At 38.4% G+C, this 19,935-nt stretch overlaps 3 non-coding genes across 3 annotated transcripts; all 3 read right to left on the bottom strand.

Moving 5' to 3' along the window:
- Positions 1–11,857: 11,857 nt before the first annotated feature.
- TRNAA-UGC (transfer RNA alanine (anticodon UGC)) lies at positions 11,858–11,929 on the bottom strand. Its single transcript has one exon. It is a non-coding gene; the product is annotated as a tRNA-Ala (tRNA).
- Positions 11,930–15,529: 3,600 nt separating this feature from the next.
- TRNAA-UGC (transfer RNA alanine (anticodon UGC)) lies at positions 15,530–15,601 on the bottom strand. The gene has a single exon. It is a non-coding gene; the product is annotated as a tRNA-Ala (tRNA).
- An 850-nt stretch (positions 15,602–16,451) lies between these two features.
- TRNAA-UGC (transfer RNA alanine (anticodon UGC)) lies at positions 16,452–16,523 on the bottom strand. The gene has a single exon. It is a non-coding gene; the product is annotated as a tRNA-Ala (tRNA).
- Between the last annotated feature and the right edge of the window lie 3,412 nt (positions 16,524–19,935).

Below are 19,935 nucleotides of genomic sequence, written 5' to 3' on the forward strand. Positions count from 1 at the left end.
CCATGGGTGCCTAACCCTAACCCCCCCTTCCCCTAGCCTAAACCTAACCTCAAGGGGGGGTGTGGTGCCTAACCCTAAGTCCCCCCCGGGAACCCTAAACCTATCCCCCCCTGCGGCTGTCCGCGCCCGTCGCACTTACCTTCGATCGGTAAGCCGGGTGTCGGGCTCCCGGCGTAGAGAAAATGACCGGCATCGGGATTTCGACGCCTGTCATTTAACCCTAGCTGGGATTATACAGTCGGGAAGCTGGCAGTTGGGATTCCGTCTATTGGCTTTCCGACTGTTTCCCCAGGAACCATACACTTTTTATTTTTAAGTGGGATGCAGGGGTGTGCTGGGTGTTCTTTTTCTTTGCACTGTCATATGGCATCAGAGACAATCTAACTCCCATATAGAACCTCCAGTGACCACTGTAACTATTTTACATGGGATTGCTGTCCCCCCACTCTCTAATTTTTTGCCCAATCCAGTGGATAGCATCAAATAGCAGAAGTGGGTGAGACAATATAGTATCCCTCCGTATTCTTTAATTATCATTATATTGTAACTCGGGGTATTGAAATGAGGATTCCAGACAGGCAGGTATTTTTGGTAAAACAGTGGCTTTTTAATAACAGCAAACACTGCACCTAAGCATACGTGAGTTTATACCTGCACACATACAGGCACATAACATAAAATAAATAAACAAACATAAAACAGCAGTGGCTTGCAGCCACAACTTGGGCATGCTCACCCAACATAGCCCTTGGACCCTGGCACTACAACACTGTTTCCCTACTTCCTGACTGCTACTCAGCATCAGGGCAACGAGCATCAGGTGTGTGAGAGTTTCAAACCCTTCCTGTGCTCCAGTGATTATTCCAGCTGGGTCTGTGTAAATGTGAAAACCTGGAATTCCACACCTCCACTGCTAATGCAGAATGCAACCTCCCTTGGAGTGAGCAGATTCCACCAGAATGTGGGTAATTCAGGTGAGAGACAATCCCTCTCATCACAATATATATTACCCCCATTTTGGAACATAGGGCCTGATTCAGACATGTTCGCTATCTGCATACGCTTGCTGGACGCTACGGGAAGCGATCGCTCGCCAAGCCATAAGCATGCCCACCATGTCTTAGCGAGCGGCCACTTTGTGTATGCGTACGCCCAATCGCACAGGAAGAGCCGTCCACCAGCACCACGTCATCTCCAGGAAGTGTGTTAAAACATTGGTACATCGAGCACCATCGGATGAGAACGCAGTGCTTGAGGTAAGCATTGCGAGGAAATCAGTGTTAAAAAAAGGCAAGTGACGTGTACTATGACGCTGCCTGTTAATTATGCGTGCCTCTAAAACGGCATTGAAACACTCAGGCACACCTGCGTTTGCATCTCAAACCCCCCGTTATTAGTGTTCTGCCTCTGTTACCACCCACAAACGGCCTCTCCTGTCACTCATTACCCTGGGCTGCCTTTGCTGAGCGAGCGAGAGGGATGCGATCGCAGTGTGTAGTTCACGCACACACAGAATGAAGCGTGCGCATGCGCGTACACAGAACATCGGGCCACTTGCGAACACACAGCACGAGCCAGCAGCTCTGAATCAGGCCCATAATACCTTGATAGGCAACTTACAGCTACCACATCACATATTATTGGTATAATCTATTCTCTTTTTTCCAGGTGGGGTGGAGGAGACTCGTGGGTGCTTTTTGTCCTAGCAATGCCATATGGCATCAGGGAAAATCAACTCCCCCATAGGACCCACCATTGTAACTATATTTTCAATGGATACTGTCTCCCCACCATCTCATCCGCCGTCCAATCCATAGGACGACGGCAGACAGTAGAAGTGGTGAAACGCTGCAGTGTCCCTCTATACTTATACACATGGTGGTGATATCTTATTATAAAGATAAAAAAATATAAGTTGCACTCATATAATCATTTGAGATTTTTTTTCTTGTTAGGATACACACAAATATATGTCCTTTCATTCTCATTCATGTGGTAGATTGCTTTGCGATACCATACTTGGGATAAGGAGTCAATACCATTGATGGTGGACCAATGCTTCAGATGACTGCGTTATTTCTTTTAAGAAAATGAATGCTGACACATGACCTGACACTATACAGATATCAGTGACGTGTGGTGAGGTAAATGGCTGGGGAGGCATTGGCTAGTATCAGAGCAGTGACGTGCAGTGAGGTAAATGGCTGGGGAGGCATTGGCTAGTATCAGAGCAGTGACGTGCAGTGAGGTAAATGGCTGGGGAGCCACTGGCTAGTATCAGAGCCAGATTTACACATACATATATGACCCCGAGGGTTCATGTGGGTATTATATAAAGGTGCAGCAGTATATAGTGCTGGAAATTTGGTGAGTTTTGATCAGGGATGTGCGGAAAAGGTAGATAGGGGAGGCAGTGCCTCACCTGCCATACACTTCTTACTCCAGACTTTTGACTATAAAAATTATTAGAATAATACAAGATATTTATAATATTTTCTTTACATTTTTCTTATAATTTTTATAGTGAAATTCTGGTGTATACCTTTTTCAGGGCATCATCACTTAATTCACATAGATTTTTTTTTATCACTTTTCTAATTGTTTGTTTATTATTTATGTCATTTTAATTCTTTCTCATTTCACTAACACTTATTGATTTATCGTTAAACATCTATTCTTTACACTTCACTATCACCTTTTTTCCCCTTTTCGTGTGATGCCCTGGGGATGGTCCTTGGCTGGAATTTTTTGGGGTACCTTGCTTCTCGGATGTGAACCCCTTAATGTTAGGGATGCCAGTATAGAGGAGCCTTGACGATGGCCTGGCGCTTATTCATATATTTGCAAATGTATGTAACTAATACCTCTGAAACTCTATTATCATGTAGGATTTAAGTATTTCTTGTTGATATTGCTGTAGTGAGCTGGAGGGAATCATTTTTTTTTTCTGTGGTTCAGTGTAAACCCCGCCCTTTACAGCACCTGTGCAAAGTCATTAAGCTGATATGAGCGACCACAATACTTTTTGTATACCTAAGTATGACAGGAAAGGCTGTGCATCACCTTACCACACATTACTGACAGGTATACATTTTCTTATTCACAGTTTTGTTGTGGATTGCCTTGTGACATCATATTCTGTGAAACTGGGATAAACAGTCAATACTATCGATGGCACTATTGATGATGTACCAATGTTTCAGGTTATTGTGCAATTATTTTTTGTCTGGGAAACATGAATGCAAGAACATGACTTACACACACACACACACCATACTTACCTACCTTTATTTCTCCTCCTGGGGGAAGCCCGGGGAGGAGTAGCAGGTGGGTTGCGAAGGGCGCAGGGCCTGATGGTTTGTGTCATTAAGCCGTGATCCTTCACAGTAAATTGCCGTGATTGCAGCAAATTTAAATAGGGGCGGGGTTAAATTATGCTATTCATGAGGAATTGCGTCATTTAAAGCCCTGCCCCCTACATGGAGACTCGCAATTGCAGCAGAAATTCTCCCCATTGTGCCCACATCACTAGGAGAAGTGCCTACCTTTCTGGGGGCACAGGGGGTTACATGAAACATCGTGAGCCTCCCACAAATTCCAGGAGGGTAGGCATGTATGGCACATACACATATACTCGGCTGCATGACATCGTTAATGATATCTCCAGATTGGGCTGCATGAACAGACGACGGGGGATATCAATAATGACGCACGGGAGCGCGCATCATTTTTGTCGGTAAGTGCATACACACTGGGTGATTTGAACAATATATCTTTCAAAGATGTCGTTATCATTTATCTCGTTCAGAAAAATCGTCCAGTGTGTATGCGTCTTAACGCTTTTTGTTCTGTTGCTCTGTGGCAACAGGAACAACATATAAATATATTTTCTGAATACCCTCATTGTTTCCATGGAAAGCAGAAAATTACCCAACTGATGTAATAGACCATTTATCTAAATAGCTTGTCATTCTTGCTCACCTACAGATGCGCCCAGTTACATTGTGGCTGATTGCGCCACAAATGTGAGCACGCAACGCGCCATCACAATTCCCCACATCTGTATACACTATGGTTCGCTATGGCGCACACTGCGATCGCACCATGCATTCCTATGGAGGTGCGGTCGAGTACGCAGCATGCGTATCCGCTCGCGGGAGCGCGACTTGCTCTATGCATGGTGCAATTTGCCGCACCAGCAGCAAGGATATAGCTGGGCATATCTGTAGCTGATCATTTACTTTGATGAAGCACCTATCTGCACATTTTCAGAACTAATAACCACCAGTACCAACATGCAGAGTGGAAGTGCCACTCATGAAACTTCTGTGCACAACTGTCAGTAAATGTAGCACTGCTGCTGAGGATTAAGGTTTGCCTCATTGTATTTTAAATGGATACATTCTAAAATAAAAAAATAAATACAATGCATCCGGAAAATATTCACAACACTTCACTTTTTCTACATTTTGTTATGTTACAGCCTTATTCAAAAATGGAATAAATTAATTTTTGTCCTCAAAATTCTACACACAATACCTCATAATGACAACGTGTAAAAATTTCTTTTGAGATTTTTACAAATTTAATAAAACAAAAACCCCATTAAGAAATCACAAAATTGAGCTCAGGTGTATCCTGTTTAAACTGATCATCCTTGAGATGTTCCTACAGCTTAAATAGGAGTCCACCTGTGGTAAATTCAGTTGATTGGACATGATTTTGAAAGGCATACATCTGTCTATATAAGGTCCCACACTTGACAGTGCATGTCAGAGCACAAGCCAAGCATGAAGTCCAAGGAATTGTCTGTAGACCTCAGAGACAGAATTGTCTCGAGGCACAAATCTGGGGAAGGGTACAGAAAAATATCTTCTGCTTTGAAGTTACCATTGAGCGCAGTGGCCTCCATCATCCGTAAATGGAAGAAGTTCGGAACCACCAGGACTCTTCCTAGAGTTGGCCGGCCGTCTAAACTCAGCGGTCGGAGGAGAAGGGCCCTAGTCAGGGAGGTGACTAAGAACCCGATGTTCACTCTGTCAGAGCTACAACATTCCTCTGTGGAGAGAGGCGAACCTTCCAGAAGGACAACCATCTCTGCAGCAATCCACCAATCGGGCCTGTATGGTAGAGTGGCCAGATGGAAGCCACTCCTTAGTAAAAAGCACATGGCAGCCCACCTGGAGTTTGCCAAAATGCACCTGAAGGACTTTCAGACCATGAGAGACAAAGATTGAACTCATGAATGCCAGGCGTTATGTTTGGAGGAAACCAGGCACGCTCATCACCCGAAAAAATGGGGGGCATCCTTAGTGAATGGCGCAAAATATAGCAGCCTAAACAGTGATTCAAACATACGAAATCTCATCAAATTTCAACATAACTGTGCAAACAAAAAATTATGTGACAAAAAACAAGGCACTTCAAAATCTGTATAATAAAACATGTGAAAAAATAGAAAAAATTACGTTCCTTAAGGATGGATGATATTCGTGATGATGGTCCAATTTTCTTTTCCTCTTTATCCTCCAATGAAAAATGTGATATCATACAAACATGAAAGAAAAAATATACATATGTGTAGTACAGTTTTTATATCCAGAAATATATAGAAAACAATTCCTTGTAGTGAAAAAGGTTAATGCAAAAGGGTGCAGGCGTACCCCAACTCACACTCAACGGTGCAATATCATATATCAAATGGTATCTTTATAGCATTAACTTCCATATTTAGAGAGAATGTGTAGCTTCTGTTCAAAGATAGAAGGGAAATAGCCTACCCCACTCACTATAAGAGTGCAGAATTCAAACACATCAAGGTATCTTTATATGAGTTCCATAGGTAAAAAGCATACCCCACTCACGGTGAATATAGAAGACATCAGGCATATAAAGGTTTCTTTATCAGTGATCCTTGCAGATTAACTCCTACAGGTCAAAATACTTTCTCCGCAGGGTGTTATAGATTACTCCCCCCAAAAAAATTATTCATATCCAGGTAGTTATGAAAGTCCAATTTTTATTGCCAAAAAAAATTCTCATAAAAGTGATTATATACGATGCAAGTAGAATGGCCAATACAATGGTCAAATACACATATAAATAAATAAAAAAAAAACAAAACACAAAAATGGACAAAAGGTCCCACAGATAGAAAATGAAAAATGGATGCAAACCTGATATATCAGGATAAAAAAGGCTGTTCACACTCATGGTGCTGTCAACACGTTTCGGCCTCTATTAGATGTGTCCAGAGTGTGAATGAGCCTGATATTTAAACATTGAACAGCCAATTAAAAAATCCAGGAAGTGACATCAGTCATTAATGCATAATTTACCACAAAAGATACAATTACATTCATATATACAGACTTGCAGACAAAATAGACATATTACAGTTCTTAGATCATGATTGCAATACCATACGTTACCATGGCAACCGTTTGTATACAACAGGAAGTTGATATCTCTGCCCATAAATTACTAATATATTAAGGGTTATATTGCCCAAAACTGTCATATAGAGAAATATTTTTTCAAGGCTTTCAATCTGGAGGTGATCCCATCCTCCGATTGCAACCCCAATACAGAATGACAGAAGAAAAGAAAACCAGCTCCATGTTACGGAGACCGGAAGTGACGTCGTGGCATATTAAGATTAAAGTGAGGTCTAAGCCTCAAAACAGAGCTCCCAGATATGGTGTCCAAATATGTTAGCCCCGCTACCCGCATCGGGGTACAGTACCAAAAATGGAGGCACGGACACCAAAGAACTGGAAGTGATGCCGTGAGCCCACCACGCTGAATCCTACAGTGCAGAGTGGAACACACACGTCACTTCCAGACCCACTAAGGCGGATGTGTCTACCCGATTACACATGACCACCCTGGGGACCGGAAGAGTAACCGTGGCCATGATACTAGATGGAAAACTTGCCCATAAGATACCAATGTGTTACTAAAATATTAAGAACGTACATTTAAATTAAATAAACAACTTTCATGTTCATAGATGTTATATTCTTCAATTTAGTAATATGAGGCCAACATTCACAATTATTCGGAAGTCCTTAGGTTGCATTGAGAAATCTACAAAACTAAAAAACTGGCATTAGAATCCCATATACCAAATATATTCATAAACAATTGTCATATATTTCTATGCTATAAAACATGAAAAATAGTATAAAAAGTCAAACAGCAGTATCAGACGAACCATAGAATCTTTTATAAGAAAGTGTCATAAAAACCATTTGATCTCGAAATCGTTGTTTAGACCTCCCGGTATCAAGGTTTTACACTCAAATATCAGATTCATTTCAGTTTTTGCCAAAACTTTACAACTATCATTATGACGTAAACTCCCCTTCACAGCTTTTAAAACACAAAAAGATGATATTCCCAGAATAATACAATTATGATACTGTTTAAAATGTGCTGAGAGTGAATGTGTCTCAAGGCCCCACTTGATATTACGTAAATGTTCCCCCAATTGAACCTTAAGGGGTCGAGAGGTTCTACTGATATATATACTTTATCGCATGTACATCTTATTGCATATACCACATTATTAGTACTGCAAGTAATGGACTCTCTGATCTTTATCTCCTTACCATTAATAGTTGTGGACTCAATTTTATTAATGCTCCCACTCTTAATATTTTTACATCCAATGCAATTTTTGCACCGGTAGAAGCCCTTTGAGGTAATATGAGATAATGTCCGCGGAGGTGGAGGACTACTTGACACAAGTTTGGATTTAAGATTAGGAGCTCTTCTATATATATGTTTTGGTTTTTCAGGTAAAATTGATCCAAGAATCGTATCATGTTTTAACAATGACCAATGTTCCGAGAATACTTTCTCAATAGATTTATGTTCATTCGTAAATGTGGTTTAAACGCGATATCAAAGTTTTCCTTATCCTTTTGAATCTTAGTTTTGTCAAGTAGTTCCTGTTGGTTCATCAAGCTTACTGAATCAATGGCTTTCTCTACCTTAATTTTATTGTATGCACAGGCTTTGAACCTTTTTCCCATAATAATCGCCTGCTCAGTAAACACCTTTTTATTCATACAATTTCTTTTCAATCTTTTAAGCTGTCCACCCGGGATGGAATCAATCCAACTCAAATGGTGGCAGTTTGTTGCTAAAAGGTATGACCCAGAGTCAGTTGGTTTAGTAAAAGTTTTGGTACTGATCTTACCCTCATCAATATAGACAGTAATATCAAGGAAATTGATAATATTTTCCTGTATGTCAAAAGTAAGAGTAATATTTTTATTGTTGGTATTCAAAAATTTACAAAAATCACTCAAACTGTCTCTCCCTCCTCTCCAGATGAAAAAAATGTCATCAATATATCGTGCATAGGACACTAGGCTCGCTCCAAATGAATGGTTTCTCCATATATAGTTCAGTTCCCACAAACCCAAAAACAGGTTTGCGTAGCTTGGCGCGAACCTGGTGCCCATCGCAGTCCCTGTCTTTTGGAGGAAAGAATAATTCTTGAATAAAAAAAATTCTTGAATAATATAAATTCTATTCCTTCCACAAGAAAATCCTGTAGTTTTTGAAGTATGTCAGAGAGTCCCAAGAAATGACATGTTGCATCTACACCATCACTGTGTTCAATGATGGTGTAGAGGGAACTAACATCAGCTGTAACCAGCAAAAAGTAATCTTCCTATGAAATGGCATCCAATATTATTAAAAAATCCATAATGTCCTTGAGATGTGATTTGTTTAGACTAACCAATGGCTAAAGGATAAAATCAATAAAACTTGACAAATTCGATGTTATCGAATTTACGCCCGATATAATGGGTCTACCAGGGTTTTTTTCTAAACACTTGTGCACCTTAGGCAGAATATAAATTACTGGGATAGAAGGGTCATCGATTAAGAGAAATTTTGCCTCTTTATCTGTAATGATCTTTTTGTTTGCTGCCTTCTCTACCATCTGTCAGAATTTTAATTTAGTATGTTCGGAGGGGTCTCCCCTTAATTTTCTGTTAGTTTTAATATCCTGCAACTGTCTCATAATTTCGATTTCATAATCAATATTATTCATAAGTTCAACCCCCCCTTGTCAGCTGGTTTTATAACTAGTTTTTTATTATTATATAGTTCTCTTAAGGCTTTTCTCTATTGGTCATATTGAATGTTTTTTATTTTTTTATTTTATTAAGATCCTAAATAACCAATGAGGTAAAAGTCTCAATATAAGGCCCCTTCAAATATTGTGGAAAAAAGATTGACTTAGGCCAAATGGGTCCTAACCTCCACATCTAAATTTTCCATCTCCTTGGGACATACATTTTCCTGATTTGCAAAATACTTTTTAATTGTAAGTTTCCAAACAAATTTTGTAGATCAACAAAAATATTAAATTAATCAATATTATTAGTTGGAGCATATTTGATCCCTTTTTGTAGCAGAGAGGATTCTTCCTGTGAGAGAATATGTGAACTTAGATTGAATATTTTTACTGGGGCCTGATAATCATCAACTCTGGATTCAATTAAAGGGATACTCTCTTATTTAATATAGATGTATTCTCATCCTTTTGTTCCTATTTCTAGGGATATTTTTTCAAAATTTTTCTTTTCTACCCCTTTTTCCTCTTTTTCCAAACCATTCTCCTACCGATATGGTGTTAGGTTTCTCTCCCTCCCTAAAAAATTAGACCTTACAGCCCCAGAGATGTAGAAATCATCATTGCCTCTCAATGAGAAAAAACGGTTTGAAACAAGTAAATCTCTCTCCAGATCTTCATTAACTTGGCTCGAGTGATGTCTATGCTCAAAATGTCTTTTTTTGTGGGGAACGCTCCATTCAGGAGTTGTTTCTCTATCTGTTCTGCCATAATTATGGTTCTTAAATGGGGTCCTTTCCTTTCTAATTGGTTTTTGTTAATAATCTCCCATATATAAAGAGTTCTTTTTAAAGGGTTTATTGGATGAGTAATCCCTTGAATGGTCAGTGTTGTAATGACTCGTATTATATCAGGGATAATATGAGTCGTTACAACACTGACCATTTAAGGGATAACTCATCCAAGTGCTCTATCACTGAGCTACATCCCATATGAGCTGTTATAATGCTATGCACAAACGATTGCAGCATTATATTTCACTAGAGATTTACTACTTTCCACTGTTGTTAGGGATATCTTAGAGGATGGAAGGATAACCATTACACCTTACTAGATTCAAGGACTTTATGGTATCCAAAGCTGATGAGAGTTCAAGTAAATGCCCATTCCAAATATTGGGATGCTCTTAAACTACTCCATCAGAGTCTGACTTATCATCAGAATCCCCTATCTTATGTAATGAATTGTGTGGATATTGATCAAGTGTTGCTAACTAGAGGACTTTCTTATATTCTATTTGGTCATCAGTGTCAGAACTTAGTTAAAAGGCACAAAGGATCCTTGCTATGACTGCATCTTGGGTATTGCTAGCTAAGCCTTTGCCAGACAATCTATGCAGAGTTGATATGTTGTCATCATTCCATACTTTGATAGATCATTAAGTGCTTGCCCTCCAAGCCCATGTCCATCCTCTTTTTGTTCAAAAGGGTTTGAACTTTTCTCTAAATCTAAATCAAATAGATTTGCTGTATTATTTGTCTCCATTATTGTTTAAACTGCTGCTTGGGTAGTCCCCTTCAATTCCCATTGAAAACAAAAAATTTATTTCCTGCTTACCACATGTTTTCCCTTAGTGTAGGAGAATGGCAATAGGCATTACATGGGAACTTATCTTTGAAACATGGAATGAAGAAGATGGTGAATATAATCATTTTTGATAAAGTATTCATTTTTTGTATTCAACTTTGCTTATTACTAAAGAGTGCTTTCATTGGTTTGATTGTTATTTTGGGCTTTTCTGGACAGTTTACAAGAACAAGTAAGAAGCCGTATTTTGCAAAACATGGAGATGCTGGGGATTGAACCTGGGGCATCTTAAAGCATGCGCTCTACCACTGAGCTACATCCCCTATGAGCTGCTATAATTTTATGCACAAGTGATTGCAGCTTTACATTTCACTAGAGATTTACAACTTTTCAGTGTTATTAGGGACATCTTAGAGGATGGAAGGATAACCATTATACCATGCTTGACTTCAAGGACTTTATGGTTTTCATGGCTGAATGGAATGCAAGTAGATGCCCTTTCCGAACATTGGAATGCTCTTAAACTTCTCCATCAGAGACTGGTTTATCATCAGAATCCCCTACTTTTACTAATGTATGGTGTGGATATTGATCAAGTCTTGCTAACTAGAGGGCTGTTTTACAATCTGTTTGGTCATCAGTGTCAGAACTTAGCGGAAGGGCACAAAGGTTGCATGCTATGACTGCCTCTTGGGCATTGCTAGCTAATGCTTCACCAGACAATCTATCTAGAGTTGATATGTTGTCATCATTCCATGCTTTGAAATTTCATTAAGTGCTTGCCCTCCAAGCCAATGTCCATCCTCTTTTTGTTCACAAAGTGTTTGAACTTGTCTCTCAATCTTAATCAATTAGTTTTGCTTTATTATTTGTCTGGCTCTTTTATTAAACTTTGCTCGGTTTGTCGCCTTCAGTTCCCAATGAAAATGAAAATCTATTTCCTACTTACCATATGTTTTCCCTCAGTGTAGGAGAATGGCAATAGGCATTCAATGGGAACTTAACTTTGAAAAATGGAATGAAGACGACGATGAATATAATCATATTTGATTGATTTTTTATGATTTGTATTCAACTTTGACTATTGCTGTAGAGTACTTTTATTGGTTTGCTTGTTATCTTTGGATTTTCTAGAGAGTTTACATATGGTAAAAAGCTGTATTTTGCAAAAAATGGAGATGCCGGGGATTGAACCCGGGGCCTCTTACATGCAAAGCATGCGCTCTACCACTGAGATACATCCCCTATGAGCTGCTACGTTTTTTTGCACAAGTGATTGCAGCTTTACATTTCACTAGAGATTTACAACTTTTCAGTGTTATTAGGGATATCTTAGAGGATGGAAGGATAACCATTATACCATGCTTGACTTCAAGGACTTCATGGTTTTCATGGCTGATGAGAATGCAAGTAGATGCCCATTCTGAACATTGGAATGCTCTTAAACTTCTCCATCGGAGACTGGTTTATCATCAGAATCCCCTACTTTTACTAATGAATGGTTTGGATATTGATCAAGTTTTGCTAACTAGAGGGCTGTCTTACATTCTTTTTGGTCATCAGTGTCAGAAATTAGCAGAATGGCACAAAGGATGCATGCTATTACTGCCTCTTGGGCTAGCTAGCTAATGCTTCACCAGACAATCTATGTAGAGTTGATAAGTTGTCATCATTCCATGCTTTGAAATTTCATTAAGTGCTTGCCCTCCAAGCCCATGTCCATCCTCTTTTTGTTCACAAAGTGTTTGAACTTGTCTCTCAATCTTAATCAATTAGTTTTGCTATATTATTTGTCTCGCTCTTTTATTAAACTTTGCTCGAGTAGTCCCCTTCAGTTCCACTGAAAATAAAAAATCTATTTCCTACTTACCATATCTTTTCCCTCAGTGTAGGAGAATGGCAATAGGCATTCAAAGGGAACTTAACTTTGAAAAATGGAATGAAGACAAAGATGAATATAATCATATTTGAATTATTTTTTATGATTTGTATTCAACTTTGACTATTGCTGTAGAGTACTTTTATTGGTTTGCTAGTTATCTTTAGTTTTTCTTGAGAGTTTACATATGGTAAAAAGCTGTATTTTGCAAAACATGGAGATGCTGGAGATTGAACTCGGGGCCTGATACATGCGAAGCACGCACTCTACCTCTGAGCTACAATTTCTTTATGCACAAGTGATTGCAGCTTTACATTTCACTAGAGATTTACTACTTTTCAGTGTTATTAGGGACATCTTAGAGGATGGAAGTATAACCATTATACCATGCTTGACTTCATGGACTTTATGGTTTTCATGGCTGATGAGAATGCAAGGAGATGCCCATTCCGAACATTGGAATGCTCTTAAAGTTCTCCATCAGAGACTGGTTTATCATCAGAATACCCTACTTTTTCTAATGAATGGTGTGGATATTGATCAAGTTTTGCTAACTAGAGGGCTTTCTTACATTCTGTTTGGTCATCAGTGTCAGAACTTAGTAGAAGGGCACAAAGGATGCATGCTATGACTTCCTCTTGGGCATTGCTAACTAATGCTTCACCAGACAATCTATCTAGAGTTGATATGTTGTCATCATTCCATGCTTTGAAATTTCATGAAGTGCTTGCCCTCCAAGCCCATGTCCATCCTCTTTTTGTTCACAAAGTGTTTGAACTTGTCTCTCAATCTTAATAAATTAGTTTTACTATATTATTTGTCTTGCTCTTTTATTAAACTTTGCTCAGGTAGTCGCCCTCAGTTCCCACTGAAAATAAAAAATCTATTTTCTACTTACCATATGTTTTCCCTCAGTGGAGGAGAATGGCTATAGGCATTCAATGGGAACTTTACTTTGAAAAATGGAATGAAGACGATGTTGAATATAATCATATTTGATTGATTTTTTATGATTTGTATTCAACTTTGACTATTGCTGTAGAGTACTTTTATTGGTTTGCTTGTTATCTGTGGCTCTTCTAGAGAGTTTACATATGGTAAAAAGCTGTATTTTACAAAACATGGAGATGCTGAGGATTGAACCCGGGGCCTCACACACGCAAAGCATGCGCTCTACCAGTGAGATACATCCCATAACAGCTGCTATATTTTTATACAAAAGTTATTGCAGCTTTACATTTCACTAGAGATTTACTACTTTTCAGTGTTATTAGGGAATATCTTAGAGGATGGAAGTATAACCATTATACCATGCTTGACTTCAAGGACTTTATGGTTTTTATGGCTGATGAGAATGCAAGGAGATTCCCATTCCGAACATTGAAATGCTCTTAAAGTTCTCCATCAGAGACTGGCTTATCATCAGAATACCCTACTTTTTCTAATGAATGGTGTGGATATTGATCAAGTTTTGCTAACTAGAGGGCTTTCTTACATTCTGTTTGGTCATCAGTGTCAGAACTTAGTAGAAGGGCACAAAGGATGCATGCTGTGACTGCCTCTTGGGCTAGCTAGCTAATGCTTCACCAGACAATCTATCTAGAGTTGATATGTTGTCATCATTCCATGCTTTGAAATTTCATTAAGTACTTGCCCTCCAAGTTCATGTCCATCCTCTTTTTGTTCACAAAGTGTTTGAACTTGTCTCTCAATCTTAATCAATTAGTTTTACTACATTATTTGTCTCGCTCTTTTATTAAACTTTGCTCAGGTAGTCGCCTTCAGTTCCCACTGAAAATAAAAAATCTATTTCCTACTTACCATATGTTTTCCCTCAGTGTAGGAGAATGGCAATAAGCATTCAATGGGAACTTTACTTTGAAAAATGGAATGAAGACGGTGTTGAATATAATCATATTTGATTGATTTTTTATGATTTGTATTCAACTTTGACTATTGCTGTAGAGTACTTTTATTGGTTTGCTTGTTATCTGTGGCTCTTCTAGAGAGTTTACATATGGTAAAAAGCTGTATTTTACAAAACATGGAAATGTCAGGGATTGAACCCAGGGACTCATACATGCAAAGCATGCCCTCTACCACTGAGCTACATCCCCTAAAGTTGCTATATTTTTATACAAAAGTTATTGCAGCTTTACATTTCACTAGAGATTTACTACTTTTCAGTGTTATTAGGGACATCTTAGAGGATGGAAGTATAACCATTATACCATGCTTGACTTCAAGGACTTTATGGTTTTCATGGCTGATGAGAATGCAAGGAGATGCCCATTCCGAACATTGGAATGCTCTTAAAGTTCTCCATCAGAGATTGGTTTATCATTAGAATACCCTACTTTTTCTAATGAATGGTGTTGATATTGATCAAGTTTTGCTAACTAGAGGGCTTTCTTACATTCTGTTTGGTCATCAGTGTCAGAACTTAGTAGAAGGGCACAAAGGATGCATGCTATGATAGCCTCTTGGGCTAGCTAGCTAATGCTTCACCAGACAATCTATCTAGAGTTGATATGTTGTCATCATTCCATGCTTTGAAATTTCATTAAGTGCTTGCCCTCCAAGTTCATGTCCATCCTCTTTTTGTTCACAAAGTGTTTGAACTTGTCTCTCAATCTTAATCAATTAGTTTTGCTATATTATTTGTCTCGCTCTTTTATTAAACTTTGCTCAGGTAGTCGCCTTCAGTTCCCACTGAAATTAAAAAATCTATTTTATACTTACCATATGTTTTCCCTCAGTGTAGGAGAATGGCAATAAGCATTCAATGGGAACTTTACTTTGAAAAATGGAATGAAGACGATGTTGAATATAATCATATTTGATTGATTTTTTATGATTTGTATTCAACTTTGACTATTGCTGTAGAGTACTTTTATTGGTGTGCTTGTTATCTGTGGCTCTTCTAGAGAGTTTACATATGGTAAAAAGCTATATTTTGCAAAACATGGAGATGCCAGGGATTGAACCCGGGGCCTCATACATGCAAAGCATGCGCTCTACCACTGAGCTACATCCCCTAGGAGCTGCTATATTTTTATGCAAAAGTGATTGCAGCTTTACATTTCACTAGAGGTTTACTACTTTTCAGTGTTATTAGGGACATCTTAGAGGATGGAAGTATAACCATTATACCATGCTTGACTTCAAGGAATTTATGGTTTTCATGTCTGATGAGAATGCAAGTAGATGCCCATTCCGAACATTGGAATGCTCTTAAAGTTCTCCATCAGAGACTGGTTTATCATCAGAATCCCCTACTTTTAGTAATTAATGGTGTGGATATTGATCAAGTTTTGCTAACTAGAGGGCTTTCTTACATTCTATTTGGTCATCAGTGTCAGAACTTAGTAGAAGGGCACAAAGGATGCATGCTATGACTGCCTCTTGGGCTAGCTGGCTAATGCTTCACCAGACAATCTATCTAGAGTTGATATGTTGTCATCATTCCATGCTTTGAAATTTCATTAAGTGCTTGCCCTCCAAGCCCATGTCCATCCTCTTTTTGTTCATAAAGTGTTTGAACTTGTCTTTCAATCTTAATCAATTAGTTTTGCTATATTATTTGTCTCGCTCTTTTATTAAACTTTGCTCGGGTAGTCGCCTTCAGTTCCCACTGAAAATAAAAAATCTACTTCCTACTTACCATATGTTTTACCACAGTGTAGGAGAATGGCAATAGGCATTCAATGGGAACTTTACTTAGAAAAATGGAATGAAGACGATGATGAATATAATCATATTTGATTGATTTTTTATGATTTGTATTCAACTTTGACTATTGCTGTAGAGTACTTTTATTGGTTTGCTTGTTATCTGTTGCTCTTCTAGAGAGTTTACATATGGTAAAAAGCTGTATTTTGCAAAACATGGAGATGCCAGGGATTGAAATCGGGGCCTCATACATGCAAAGCATGCGCTCTACCACTGAGCTACATCCCCTATGAGCTGCTATATTTTTATACAAAAGTGATTGCAGCTTTACATTTCACTAGAGATTTACTACTTTTCAGTGTTATTAGGGACATCTCAGAGGATGGAAGTATAACCATTATACCATGCTTGACTTCATGGACTTTATGGTTTTCATGGCTGATGAGAATGCAAGGAGATGCCCATTCCGAACATTGGAATGCTCTTAAAGTTCTCCATCAGAGACTGGTTTATCATCAGAATCCCCTACTTTTTCTAATGAATGGTGTGGATATTGATCAAGTTTTGCTAACTATAGGGCTTTCTTACATTCTGTTTGGTCATCAGTGTCAGAACTTAGTAAAAGGGCACAAAGGATGCCTGCTATGACTGCCTCTTGGGCATTGCTAACTAGTGCTTCACCAGACAATCTATCTAGAGTTGATATGTTGTCAACATTCCATGCTTTGAAATTTCATTAAGTGCTTGCCCTCCAAGCCCATGTCCATTCTCTTTATGTTCACAAAGTGTTTGAACTTGTCTCTCAATCTTAATCAATTAGTTTTGCTATATTATTTTCACGCTCTTTTATTAAACTTTGCTCAGGTAGTCGCCCTCTGTTCCCACTGAAAATAAAAAATCTATTTCCTACTTACCATATGTTTTCCCTCAGTGGAGGAGAATGGCAATAGGCATTCAATGGGAACTTTACTTTGAAAAATGGAATGAAGACGATGTTGAATATAATCATATTTGATTGATTTTTTATGATTTGTATTCAACTTTGACTATTGCTGTAGAGTACTTTTATTGGTTTGCTTGTTATCTGTGGCTCTTCTAGAGAGTTTACATATGGTACAAAGCTGTATTTTGTAAAAAATAGAGATTCCGGGGAATGAAACCGGGGTCTCATACATGCAAGGCATGTGCTCTACCACTGAGCTACATCCCCTATGAGCTGCTATATTTTTATACAAAAGTGATTGCAGCTTTACATTTCACTGGAGATTTACTACTTTTCAGTGTTATTAGGGACATCTTAGAGTATGGAAGTATAACCATTATACCATGCTTGACTTCAAGGACTTTATGGTTTTCCTGGCTGATGAGAATGCAAGGAGATGCCCATTCCGAACATTGGAATGCTCTTAAAGTTCTCCATCAGAGACTGGTTTATCATCAGAATACCCTACTTTTTCTAATGAATGGTGTGGATATTGATCAAGTTTTGCTAACTAGAGGGCTTTCTTACATTCTGTTTGGTCATCAGTGTTAGAACTTAGTAGAAGTGCACAAAGGATGCATGCTATGACTGCCTCTTGGGCTAGCTAGCTAATGTTTCACCAGATAATCTATCTAGAGTTGATATGTTGTCATCATTCCATGCTTTGAAATTTCATTAAGTGCTTGCCCTCCAAGCCCATGTCCATCCTCTTTTTGTTCACAAAGTGTTTGAACTTGTCTCTCAATCTTAATCAATTAGTTTTGCTATAATATTTGTCTCGCTCTTTTATTAAACTTTGCTCGGGTAGTCGCCTTCAGTTCCCACTGAAAATAAAAAATCTATTTCCTACTTACCATATGTTTTCCCTCAGTGTAGGAGAATGGCAATAGGCATTCAATTGTAACTTTACTTTGAAAAATGGAATGAAGACAATGTTGAATATGATCATATTTGATTGATTTTTTATGATTTGTATTCAACTTTGACTATTGCTGTAGAGTACTTTTATTGGTTTGCTTGTTATCTGTGGCTCTTCTAGAGAGTTTACATATGGTAAAAAGCTGTATTTTGCAAAACATGGAGATGCCAGGGATTGAAACCGGGTCCTCATACATGCAAGGCATGCGCTCTACCACTGAGCTACATCCCGTATGAGATGCTATTTTCTTATGCACTAGTGTTTGCAGCTTTACATTTCACTAGAGATTTACTACTTTTCAGTGTTATTAGGGATATCTTAGAAGATGGAAGTATAACCATTATACCATGCTTGACTTCAAGGACTTTATGGTTTTCATGGCTGAATGGAATGCAAGTAGATGCCCTTTCCGAACATTGGAATGCTCTTAAACTTCTCCATCAGAGACTGGTTTATCATCAGAATCCCCTACTTTTACTAATGTATGGTGTGGATATTGATCAAGTCTTGCTAACTAGAGGGCTGTTTTACAATCTGTTTGGTCATCAGTGTCAGAACTTAGCAGAAGGGCACAAAGGTTGCATGCTATGACTGCCTCTTGGGCATTGCTAGCTAATGCTTCACCAGACAATCTATCTAGAGTTAATATGTTGTCATCATTCCATGCTTTGAAATTTCATTAAGTGCTTGCCCTCCAAGCCAATGTCCATCCTCTTTTTGTTCACAAAGTGTTTGAACTTGTCTCTCAATCTTAATCAATTAGTTTTACTATATTATTTGTCTTGCTCTTTTATTAAATTTTGCTCAGGTAGTCGCCCTCAGTTCCCACTGAAAATAAAAAATCTATTTCCTACTTACCATATGTTTTCACTCAGTGGAGGAGAATGGCTATAGGCATTCAATGGGAACTTTACTTTGAAAAATGGAATGAAGACGATGTTGAATATAATCATATTTGATTGATTTTTTATGATTTGTATTCAACTTTGACTATTGCTGTAGAGTACTTTTATTGGTTTGCTTGTTATCTGTGGCTCTTCTAGAGAGTTTACATATGGTAAAAAGCTGTATTTTACAAAACATGGAGATGCTGGTGATTGAACCCGGGGCCTTACACACGCAAAGCATGCGCTCTACCAGTGAGATACATCCCATAACAGCTGCTATATTTTTATACAAAAGTTATTGCAGCTTTACATTTCACTAGAGATTTACTACTTTTCAGTGTTATTAGGGAATATCTTAGAGGATGGAAGTATAACCATTATACCATGCTTGACTTCAAGGACTTTATGGTTTTCCTGGCTGATGAGAATGCAAGGAGATGCCCATTCCGAACATTGGAATGCTCTTAAAGTTCTCCATCAGAGACTGGTTTATCATCAGAATACCCTACTTTTTCTAATGAATGGTGTGGATATTGATCAAGTTTGCTAACTAGAGGGCTTTCTTACATTCTGTTTGGTCATCAGTGTTAGAACTTAGTAGAAGTGCACAAAGGATGCATGCTATGACTGCCTCTTGGGCTAGCTAGCTAATGTTTCACCAGATAATCTATCTAGAGTTGATATGTTGTCATCATTCCATGCTTTGAAATTTCATTAAGTGCTTGCCCTCCAAGCCCATGTCCATCCTCTTTTTGTTCACAAAGTGTTTGAACTTGTCTCTCAATCTTAATCAATTAGTTTTGCTATAATATTTGTCTCGCTCTTTTATTAAACTTTGCTCGGGTAGTCGCCTTCAGTTCCCACTGAAAATAAAAAATCTATTTCCTACTTACCATATGTTTTCCCTCAGTG

Source organism: Taudactylus pleione, unplaced genomic scaffold (genome assembly GCF_031769625.1).
Source record: "Taudactylus pleione unplaced genomic scaffold, aTauple2 ptg000070l, whole genome shotgun sequence".
Taxonomy (NCBI): domain Eukaryota; kingdom Metazoa; phylum Chordata; class Amphibia; order Anura; family Myobatrachidae; genus Taudactylus; species Taudactylus pleione.